Here is an 11745-nt window from a genome sequence, read left to right as displayed (position 1 = left end):
GTCTTGCGCCGGTGTTGGGCTTGTTGTGCTGTGCCCGCAGCTGAACCTGGGTTTCGTCTGTGTGTGTGTTTGTCAGACCTGCCTGTGGTGGCTTTGTGTGCGTGTGTTTGTGTGGTTGGAACCTTGTTACTTTGTGCTTGGTGGTTGCTTTATTTATAAAGCGGGGCGAAAGCCTTTTTCAGTATAGAAATGTGTGTTTGCTTAATAAAAAAAGATCGATATTGATCTTTAAACAGCGGAAGCTACCATTCCTAAGGCATGCAAAAATTTCTTTCCTACAGCAAGAAATGTGCATCAAGCGCTCATAGCACAAAAGACTAGAACCTATTTTTAAATTTCGTTTTTTAAATTTTTTCTTCTTCCTTTTTATTATTTCTACTTTAAATAATTTGGTACTTCAAAAAATGCCAAACATTAAAAAAGAGAATTTTTAATAAAATGTTTGTGTATTCAAAAATTATTTTTATTTTAAAAAAATCGCATATTTAAAAAAAGGACGCGTCTAGCAAGCAATCTTTGCCCACTAGCGCCCCCTGGCAGCCTCCCGTTTTTGGTATGTTTTGGTCCCCCCTCGCTCCAGATTTGGAAAGAAAGGGGTCACCGTCTCCTGCGTCCCTTTGCCTGCCCCACCCACCCTGCAAGACGCAAACATGCTGCACTTCTCATGCTTCTCTCCTCCTGATCGCAAAGAGTAGGACGAGCAGCGAAACACTTCCCCTGGCTCCACCCCATCACAAGGACCTGCGCCATTAGAGGTTAAAAACTAAAGAAAGTAGTGATTTACAAATCTACAGCCAAAAAATAGATCGAGAGAAGGTGTAACTTTTATCTCCTTGTGTTTCCCCTTGTTTCTCTAATCTCCTGTAGGGATTTTGCACTGCGCCCTTGTTGCAAGAAAAACACAGTAAGGGGGGAAGAAGTGAGCAACTATAGTGGTTTTCGTAAGCAAGAAATAAGCAAATCCTGACAACTACTGAATTTGTTTGTATATTCAGAGAAACCCATGTTGTTTTCCTTAGATTTGCTATGGGAACAGATGTGTGTTTTACAGCGAGCAACTCTTATGATTAAGCAAATCCTGCCAACCACTGGGTTTGTTTTCCTTAGGATTAAAAAGCAGCAACTTGTAGGGTTTGTTTAAGCAAAAAACAATGTTTGACAGCGAGCAACTCTTGTGTGCTCATGGGCGTGCTAGAGACTTAGGGTGTGTTTGGATGCTGCCCAACCTTGCCCTACCAAATCATGGGCATGCCAAAATATTGGCGCACTATTCAGCCGCCCACGTCTTGCCCTTGAGTTGGTGAGAAACTGAACTAGGGAACGCATGCAGCCTGGGCGTACCAAAAAATTGGCTACCAACCAAACAGCTAGCCTACGTCCGGTCAATGCCAATTTTTTGGTGTGGCATCCATAGGATGCAATCCATACAGCCCCTTAATGTGCAAAAATAATTGTCAGCAGCTTTTAGGGGTTGTTTTTAAGCAAGAACAATGCTACCAGCGAGCAACTCCTATATTCTTTAGGCTGGTAGAGATTTAATGTGCAAAATAAAAGGTTGTGAGCAACTACTTGAGCACTTTTAAGCAAAAAAAGAAGTGGACTGAAGTGAGCAACTCATGTATCCCCTCAATAAAACTGTAGGTAAGTCATGCAGTTGTTTAAGCAAATTCAGTGCTACCATTAAGCAAAATTGTGTAGCTTTGTTGTCGTGTATTGACCTGGCCACTCTTGTTTTACTTAAATTTTGAACCAAAAATTGTGTTAGATTTTTTTTAAAAAAGCAACAACTTATAGAGGTTGTTTAGGCAAAAAAAAACAGGTATTACCAGCAAGGAACTCCCTGTGTGCTCATGGGTGCTAGAAAACTTTATGTGTAGAAAGAATAAGTTTGTGAGCAACTATTTGATCACTTTAAAAGAAGAGAAAATGGGTTAAAAGTGAGCAAAGTCATGTATTCCCCAAAACTTTAGGCAAGTAGTGAGGTTGTTTAAAGCAAATCAAGTGCTACCATTAAGCAAAACATCTATAGATTTGTTTACGTGTACTGGCATGCTGGGCTTCAAAAAAGAAAACAAGGTCTTTCTTAGATAGTAAAACAACTAAGTCTCTAGAGTAGGTGGTGAGAAATTACCTGGAGAGTAGCTGGTGGTGGTTTCCTTACTTGGGCATTACTTTGATAGCTTTGAACATGTTTTATTTGGGTGGGACCTGTAAAAAATACAAAACAAAACAAAGTAAACTAAGTAACCTTGTATATGGATCTAAAACAACTTATTGGGAATCTTTTAGCCAACTTACTGCTACCGTGTAAGCAAGTTGTGTCATATTTTATGATGAAAAACTAAGGACCAAAAAATGAAACAATGAAAAAAGTAGTTTGGCTTTGATCCTGCTTTGAATACCAAAATTCTGGATTTGCTTGACATCTATATGGGACTTGCTTCAGTTTTATGTGTGAGTTGCCTATTATATTGCAGACACAAACAGATTTGTGAATAGTCTGTTTCCACATTCTGAACATCCCAAAACCATTTCGTACCACCTAAAAAAATATGTGCCTATGAGAAAAGCATGACTTGCTTGACAACTATATGGGACTTGTAAGGTATTTTATATGTGACTTGCGACAATCCAAAACATCAGGATTTGCTTGACCACTGCATGGGACTTGTGTCAAATTTGTTTCCATAATTCTGATCATCCCCAAAAACTTCCCTGCCACCTAAAAATGTGTGCCTAAAATGTCATTTACCTGACTTTCACTACTCTAAAAAATGCTAGATATTTTACACAACCAGAGAAATAGCACCACTTGCTTGACAACTATATGGGGTTTGCAAACAATTTTAATGTGTGACTTGCAAGTACAGAAATGAGGATCTGCTTGCCAAACTACATGGGCTTGTTGTAGTTTTATGTGTGACTTGCCTACTATTGCATGTGATTTGCCTACACTTTTTTGATATTTGCCTAATGTTTTTGAAGTCGACTAACCCAGATTGTCTGTGCTTTCTGAATTATTATAAGAACTGAATCAAACAAGTGAAACGAAAACAAGCTTACCCGCAGCTTGTACCCAATTATGTGTGACTTGCCTACTATTGCATGTGATTTGCTCATACTTATTTTATTTTTGCCTAATGTTTTTGAAGTTGGCTAACCCAGAATGTCTGTGCTTTTTGAATTATTATAAGAACTGAATCAACCAAGTTTACCCTCAGCTTGTACCCAATTATGGGTATTATGGGCACAAGTTCTTGGGATAGATTCTCATTCATGTTGATATATGTGGGACGCTTCCCCTGGATCACGATTTCCTTTGTCCCTCTCTAACAATTGTATTCAATAATGGGCAAACTGCTCTGTGCCTGCAGAGAAACCCAGAGAGCATGTGGGCGTCATTCTAAAAAATAAAGAGAAAAAAACCTGGGATAAAAACATCTTGCAAAAAAAATATCATTTCGGTTATATATTTTCTCTACGCACCTCTGTTTGATGCTCTTCGATGGCAGGAGATGGATCAGTGTCAAGATTAACTGTTGGGGCTTGCTGGAGTTTTATGTGTGACTTGCATATTATTGTAGGGGATTTGCCTAGAGTTTTTTTGTAGTTGCCTACTGTATTGAAGTTGACTAACCCTGATCTGTGTGTGTTTTCTGAATTATCATAAGAACTAAAAAAAGTGAAAAAAGAAGCTTACATCCCCCTCGCTCCCTTTGCCCCCTGCAAATCAATCTCGCCCCTCTCCTGCACGGTGATGCGCTTCATGGTCCTCGTGTCCCCAACCCCATCCCAAGCCCTTCCTCTCGCACATCCGCCTCCCTACGTCGTCTTAAAATCCCACCTCAAAGCTCTTCCCATCCCCCGTCACCATCGGCGCGCCAACGGACTCCTGAAACGCACCCCATCCTGCAGTCGCGGCAAACTACTACGGCCGCTCGCCCAATACAGCGAGAACAACACTTTCAATGAAATGTTTAGAAATATCCATTGATCCACTTTCAATGAAATCACCTTGGTCATTCCTCATATGACCATAGGTATCCTAGAAAAGTCCAACTCACATTTTTTAGAGCACTTTTATTTTCTGCCTTGTTGTGTTGCTTATTGTGATTGTTTCCGACGTTAGTTGACGAAGTAGACGGAGTATTTGGAGAAGGACCAGAAGACTTGAAGACTCTGATGAACCAGGCAAGCAGCCCTTTGACCATGTCTAAGAAACCCTTTTTATGCATGCCATATGGCACTTTTATTGCTTGCATCGAAGTCATGATAAAATGGTGACCACTTGAGGTGGTTTGCCACCGTTACTTCCTCGTTGATACTTGCATGGTGCATGACCCTACCTCCTTATGAGGGTTATGCCGGTGGGAGTAGATAGGATGCTAAAGTAGATGCTACGCAAAAAGGGACGGGTATATGCATGGTGATGGAGACAAAGTATTTTCAAAAGACTTTTCAAAAAACCCGTCGGGTGCCACTTATGCCCGAGGGAGATAATGAGATGGGTAACCACTTGATGACGAAGTGGTGTACCGAGGCAAGTGTGTGAGTTGTTTTCGAAAACGGATTAGATTTAAGATTTGTCGACTGTCCCAACCTTACATGTGCAACCACTCTACCCTTGGATGGGAAAGGGCATTATTGATTACCTAGGCCGATACTAGCTTGGAGCCCGCATTACTAGTGACGGGGGAGAGTTGGTGCTCTCTCTCGGGACAGGGTCGTGCCAGGTAGGGCGGCCATGACTGTTTTCACAGGGCACCGGATACACCGTTGTGTCCCCTCTCGGATGTTACGATCTCGAGTGAGTCTCGTATGATGTACATTGTGAGGATATGGAACAACGAGTGGACTCCTTGTTAGTGTCGTCTAGGGAAAGATAGTGATCGGGTGCTTACCCCAGGTACTTGAGGTATCGCGGGTCGTGGATGTCACGGAAGTTCCCCGGATCTTGTGGGTAAAGTGTGCAACCTCTGCAGAGTGTAAAACTATTCGAATAGCCGTGTCCACGGTCAAGGATAGTTGGGCGGTGCTGCTTAAACTACGTCCAGAGTTTTACAAACCGCCTGTGTGTGTGTTGATAAAACTATTTGGGTTAAGTCAGATGGCTTGACACGATGATCGAGTTGGATTGGTGTCCAACTTCGCTTATGTTGATATCTGTAACTTGTTCATACGGACATCTGTACTCTCATGATGCATACTTTACAGGTTGATAGATCATGTCATTGCACTCAAAACTAGCTTTCTGCAAGCTACCTACTTAGTGCTATATCATTGCATTATTGTGCCTTGTTCCAATCATGGGTTGCTTGCGAGTACATTCAAAGTACTCATTGGCTTGCCACTGGTTATTTTATTGGCCAGGCATGAAAGAACAGGATATAAATGAAGAGTACCTTGGTGACGAACATGCGAGCTAGGACGCTTCCCAGTCAGAATGCCTGTAGGGTTAAGGCAGATGGCATGGGTTCTACTTATCGACGAAGAATTTCCGCTGCTTAAGTTTATTTGGTGTTCAGTCCTTGTGGCTTTATCTATGTAAGACTTGACCATAATGGTCATAATTTGTGTAAGACGGTATGTATGGATGTAAGACTCTTGTTATTCAGCTTCTGTGTATTCAGTGAACATTGATCTCTGGGATCACTGTACACGTGCATTCGGTGATCTCGACTTATGAGTCAGGGTCCCCACATCTAGGGTGTTGTATTAATAGCACACAGGCTAATGTAGTCCTTCTATATCCACTTGTGTTTACTTCCTTTTTGGCCATTTAAACTATTGTATGCGTTCTGTTTTCCATTTGACTATAATTTTTTTTATCCTATGCAAGCATTTCCAAAGATAGTTTTAATGTTTGGTACTTATTTTCTAAATCTTCATTGACCTTACCATTGAGACAACCCACTGTATGTTTGTGTTTTTATTAATTTGTGTTAGATTAGATGAGTTGTATTTTTTATTAATTTATGTCAGATGTCCAAGATAGGCATGGAGTGTTTCCACACTCTACTATATTAATTGAGCTCCATATACTTTTGTGAACATTAGTAATGGTGAACTTTTGTGTATGTTCTCATGAGTAATCACACTTTTACCAAATCATTCCCAAAATTGGTTGTGCAATACTTTTTTGAGGTTTTGACTTAAGCTGCTTGATTAGATCATCTTAATAAGAGTTCCATAACATAAGCCTCAGTTGCTCTATCCTATTATCTTTCTCTGAAGTAGCAACATTTTATTGTAGGGAACATCAAGATACCATTAGATTGCAAGATGTTGATATTTGAAGTTAAGGATGTCAATATTTTGCTTAAAGTATGTACATGGAAATATTTAATTGAATAATGTTTGTCGTGCATATGTTTCTATCTTTTTCAGTGGACGCCTACTTAAATTGGTGTTTTTCTATTCGTGCAAATAATCAAGCTCGGACATTACCACTTAGTTGCAGCCTGCAGTATATCCAGAAAGCTTGACATACCAAGTCATGATTAAGAAGAACAAATCGGTGATTTAAGAAGTATCGTGTCATTTCACGTGCATTGCACGTGCAGGCTTAGTACTAACTAGAAGGGTTGGACGCGCTTTGCTGCCTCATTGGTGTTGTTGAGTTTTCAAAAAATAATCGTTCTAATTCAAAATATAAGATGTATTACTTTTCTGAAAATTCAAACCTTTTAAGTTCGATCAAATTTGTAGAGAAATATATCAAAATCCATAATATCAAATCGGTATTTTAAAATTCATCATGAAATGATTTTTCATACTTTTTTTGTTTAATATTGTGGATGTCGATATTTTTGCTCTAAAGTTGGTCAAAGTTAAAGAAATTGTTTGGATACCCCTTATATTTTGACTGATGGAATATTTAGTTTGGCTAGTGGGGGAGATGATAGAGTGTGTTTTATTTTTATTTATAATGCGGTTATTTGGTGGGCATTTCGTGGTGTGATTATGTGTTATCCGCCAACCAACCTATATTTATGTGGGGAAATTTCTGTGTGAGTGGTCGCATGTACTACCATATTGGTGCTACAATATCACACGGTGGCGCTTCTTTTTTTCAGGTGGTGGGAGGGTGCGCGAGATTGATATGTTTTTATAGGCCGGTTGCTGCTGATTAATTTCAAAAATCATTGGTCCGGTCAAAATCGTAAACCAAATCCGAAATTGAATACCTCAATTGAATGAAAGAGCTTAAAAATTAGGGAACATAGTGAATTAAAAGATTTAAATGGAACAGCTTGAGAATGTGTTGACCCGGTCAAAATTGGTTGACCCAATTCTAAACTGAATACCTCAATTAACTGGGAGGTCTTAAAAATTAGGAAGCATGATGTATAGTATAAAAGAATTGAATGCGAGAGCTTTGAAAAATTGTTGACCCGGTCAAAATCGGGTGACCCAATTTTAATTGGAGACCTCAATTAAATGTGGCTCTTCAAAACTAGGGAGCTTAGTGTTATAGAGGATAAGAAAAATAAAACATCATAGAACCAGTGGCGGATCTAGGATTTGAAGAGAGGGTGGTCCACCTCAAAAAAAATTGTTGACAGCATACTAATCTATATCTATATCTATACCTTACTAATAAAAGGGTGAACGCTTCTTCCCACCGAATTTTCGTCCGTAGCTTCGTCCGTCCGTCAAAATTTTCGTAGGTTGCTGTAGTTTTACATGAGTTGGACTTCTCCCTGATCTATCCCGAGTTTTACCAGATCTTTGTGAGACCCGTCGGTTGTTTGGGCCTCAGCCCATCAAACGCAGCCCAGGCAAAACAATGCAGTCCGGCGGAGGTGGCAAAAATAAGTGCCCTATTGGGAGTCGAATTCTGGACCTCCTATTAAATGTATAAGGAGGTGTCCAACTGACCAAGGTTATTTTCATGGAGTAAAGAAAGGTTGGTCAGTATTAGATAGTCCCACCTCGCTTTCTTAAGCAAAATATCACCAATTTAAATACATCTATTAGTTGATACCAATAAGTCGTCCAGAGAATCTATAAGGAGTGTGTCTGCTTCTCCATGGGGAGAAAAGTATGGAATTAACTGGAGAGAGATAGCTTGAGAGAGCGTCATGGGAGGAAGGAATCGGAGAAGAAGGGACTGGCCGCCTCCATGGGAAGGAGCAGCGAGAAGTTAAGGCCAACAGAGCATGCTGCAGACCGCCGGGGCTGCAGAGGCGGCCGGATACCGCTAGCTGGGGGAGCCCCTGCATGTGCGTGCAGGAGGTGGCCATGGTCTCGGTTTTCACTGCAGGAAGCCGAAGGGAGGGCAGAAAACGGGGAGGCAGCTGTGGCCCGTCGATGCAGCAGCAGGAGAGGTCGCCATGGCTGCGGCTCGGTCGAGCTGGAAGGGCTTCGAAGGAATATAAGCGGTAGTGGACGGCTCTACCTGTTCGATCACATGCAGGAAGAAGGGAAGAGAGAGAGGTAGCAGCGATCGATCCACTACGTCCGTTGCCTCATCCTACGTAAACCTTTTTTTTGAGCAAATCATCCTACGTAAACGATGTGGACTAGCAGCCTATAGTAGCCGGGTGGGCTTCTGTGTCGGCCAAACGGGCCTTTGGCCTGATAGGAAGGAGGTGGAAAGGTTCACGGAAAAAAGGAAAAGAAAGAGGGTAAAACCGGCCACATCTTATAAGAGGAATATAAGCTTTTATGCCTAAAAAAAAGCTTTTGAGCTGCAATATTAGTTACTAAGAGGATATGGAAAAATGTAGATTGTCAAGGACGGGGATACATACAATCTTTGCCAAACTAGCGTCCCAAGTACCTTTGATCCATAGTATTTTTCCGTCAGAGACTTTTGTCCAGCGTTGGTCGTGAATAAAGTAGATTTATGTTGCTTGGGTGACAAGAGAGTTCAGGGTGGTCAAGATGCCTAGGTTTAATTTGGAAATGAGAAAGTTGCAAACAGTTGATTTTTTTTTCTCCGTAGCAATGTATGGGCATTCAACTACTGTCCCTTTATGTAGACAAATGCATGTAAATTGTGCATGTTGATCACTGATTACGAGTCGAAGGACTAGTCGAGACTAGTCGATGGACTAGTCCATGAGTCGCAACTGTGGTGTCGACTGCGAATCTCGTGTAGACTAATTCGATGAGTCGAGCGGTCGAGAGACTAGTCTACGACTAGTCTAGACTAGTCCTGCTGTCTGAGTCGCTCGACTCAAATTTGGGAGGGGAAAATTGGAGAGCGAGCTATGAGAACAAGCCGCCTGGACGAGGCCACCGCCAGCACCCACTGACCCGCCGTCGGGACGGCGGATGGCGAAGCAAGGCGCGGCAGCTGGCCGGAGCTCGTGCTCGGGCGGCGGCCATGGCCGTGCCCCGTAGGCGCGTGCGGCCCTGCCACAAAGAGAGGGGGAGAGAAAGAGAGGAGAAGAGAAGAGGCACGGCGGTGGTCGGTGGGCTCGCCGGCGGCGGTGGCTGGAGGCGCGGGTCGCGCGCGCGGGTGCTTTTATGCGTGATGGCGCAGGCGGCGGTGACGGGATCGATCGGGAGCTAGGGTTACAGAGGCTGGGATGGGAAGTAGGCTAAGTAGGCTGGCTACTTGGGCCCAAATGGGCCAGCTGGGGGTGGCGTGCTGAGCGGCACTGGGCTAGGCCTGGCGAGTGTTGGCTAGCACTGCTGGTTTTATTGTATCTGTTGTAATGTGTTGTACAGTTTACTACTCCATACTGCTACTAGGTATTAGTAGTTGACTACTACAGTACTTTGTCGACTAGTCTAGCACTAGTCTAAGACTAGTCCGATTAGTCTATGAGGCTCAACCTCGGAACGACTCAACGACTCGTCGACTCGTAATCCATGATGTTGATACTTTAACAAATGAATAATTAAGTTTTTGGTTAAGAAGAATGTTGCTAGCATCACATATGTGAGTGTTCTCCCATGACAACGCACGAACCCACGAGAAGATGGAAGAATTTTTCTCTCCCGTTGCAACGCACGGGCATTTTTGCTAGTTTTACCAATACCACATAGAAATAAATCAATATGGTCTTGCAATCATATTAAAATTCTCAATTAAGTCTCAGTTACATAGTACTGAGTACATAACTCTAGAACCAATACCAATTTTAGAAGCAAGTAAACAACATTAAGTCCCTATCTTCATAGCATGTCTCTGGTTCTCTTCATTCTTCAATAATTATATGCAATAGTTATCTATTCTCTATCAATCATAATGACACAATTGAACACAAATTATGTACTAGATAGTGGATAGCACAGCAAAGAGCATCAGCAAACCCTAAATCAAAAAGTTGGGAATGGGCACTTGAGCAGTACCTCAAATCAGACTAAATGCCACAGGAGCAAGGTTGCTGCCGCGGTGCCGCCTGCCAGCCGAGTGACGGATTGCGGATTAGGCGGCGCGGCGGGCGCCAGGTGCAGTGGGCGCTGGGCGCGGAGGGCGCGGTTGACGCCGTGCTCCGGACGGGCGCGAAGGGGAGGCAGGCGCCAGGCTGGGACAGCCTCCGGGCTCCGACGAGCAGGCGAGCGGCGAATCGAGAGGTCGGGGAGACGGGGACGGACAGGATAGTGGATCGCGGCTCGATTTGTCTCGCGTCTGGCTGCGTGCCGCGAGCCGCGTACGTCGAACCCATGTGAGGGTGGGCGCCCCTATTTTATTTAATTGGAAAACTTTGTTTTTGTCACCCTAACTTTTGCCAAACTTTTCCTAATCTCTTCCTAATAATAATAAAGCGCGGATTGAGTCTGTCAGATTCACCGTCACGCCCTTTTTGCGGAAAAGCCCCTGTGGTTTTTATGAATTGAACCCGCCGTCCCTATTTTAGTGAATCTGGAAAAATGTTTTGATTTTGCAAACTAACCCATGTATTTTGTAATAATTCCGCCCGCGCTCCTCTGTTCATCTTATCCGCTGGGAGAGAAGTTGGAAAGGGGGCCAACTTCGGCTGGGCTCTCATCGGAGAGCTCGTCGGCGCGGAAGTTGCAAGAGGTGGGGCGAGGCGGCCGGACGCGGGCAGAGGAGAGACGCAGCGAGGTAGAGGCGGAGGCTTGAGGCGGCGGGGACAGTGAGCTCGCGCGCAAGGAAGGAGTCAATGCGGAGAAGTATGAAGGCGCGACGGCCGGAGGAGGTTCAGGCGGCGGGGAAGGTGGCCGGAGCGGGGCATCAAGGCACTGGATCGGGCGGGCGGGCGAGGATGCGCCTCTGACCTGTGTGTGGGGGCGCACAGAGGAGAGCCAGGGGGAGAGATGACGGGAACGATTGAGTTTTTTTTTAGGCAAAGGGGATCAAGTGGGAGATGAGGATCGAGCACATGCTGGTTGCGCTAGGGATCAGATGGGCTACGAGGTTGGGCCGGGTCACGCTATGGGCAAAAGAGAGAGAGAGAAGAGAGTTGGCCGGCCTTTTCTCTATATTTCCCCATACAAAAAAATACAACTATCAGCTTCTCCATAAGAATGATTTATTTGTGGGCTTTCCCATGAGTCATGGTAAATTTTGTATGATTTATTGCATCAGCCAACTAATTCACAAGCATGATTGCTAGCTTTGTGAGGAAAGGTCGATCAACTAAGTACATACATGGTAACCCGTGTAATGTTGTTTCCGGCTGACTAACTAGCATGGCTGAATGCAACACTGTCCAAGAGGCTCTTCCTGACAATCCTAATTCTACTCTCCATGCTCATATTAACAGGGATAATAGTTTGATGCTACAATAGGGCTGCACCATTAGGTCTGATCTTCTAATCTCA

At 43.5% G+C, this 11745-nt stretch overlaps 1 long non-coding RNA gene across 3 annotated transcripts; it reads right to left on the bottom strand.

Moving 5' to 3' along the window:
* Positions 1-414: 414 nt before the first annotated feature.
* Positions 415-10611, bottom strand: LOC119354670. Of its 3 annotated transcripts, none has more exons than XR_005171145.1 (3): positions 10309-10611; positions 2132-2208; positions 415-884 (listed from the first exon to the last, which is right to left on the bottom strand). It is a non-coding gene; the product is annotated as an uncharacterized LOC119354670 (long non-coding RNA). The 3 variants fall into 3 exon arrangements; XR_005171146.1 differs by having other exon boundaries at positions 415-877; XR_005171147.1 differs by having other exon boundaries at positions 415-741.
* Between the last annotated feature and the right edge of the window lie 1134 nt (positions 10612-11745).

Source organism: Triticum dicoccoides, chromosome 2A (genome assembly GCF_002162155.2).
Source record: "Triticum dicoccoides isolate Atlit2015 ecotype Zavitan chromosome 2A, WEW_v2.0, whole genome shotgun sequence".
NCBI classification, from domain to species: domain Eukaryota; kingdom Viridiplantae; phylum Streptophyta; class Magnoliopsida; order Poales; family Poaceae; genus Triticum; species Triticum dicoccoides.
This window is presented reverse-complemented; position numbering and strand designations above follow the sequence as displayed.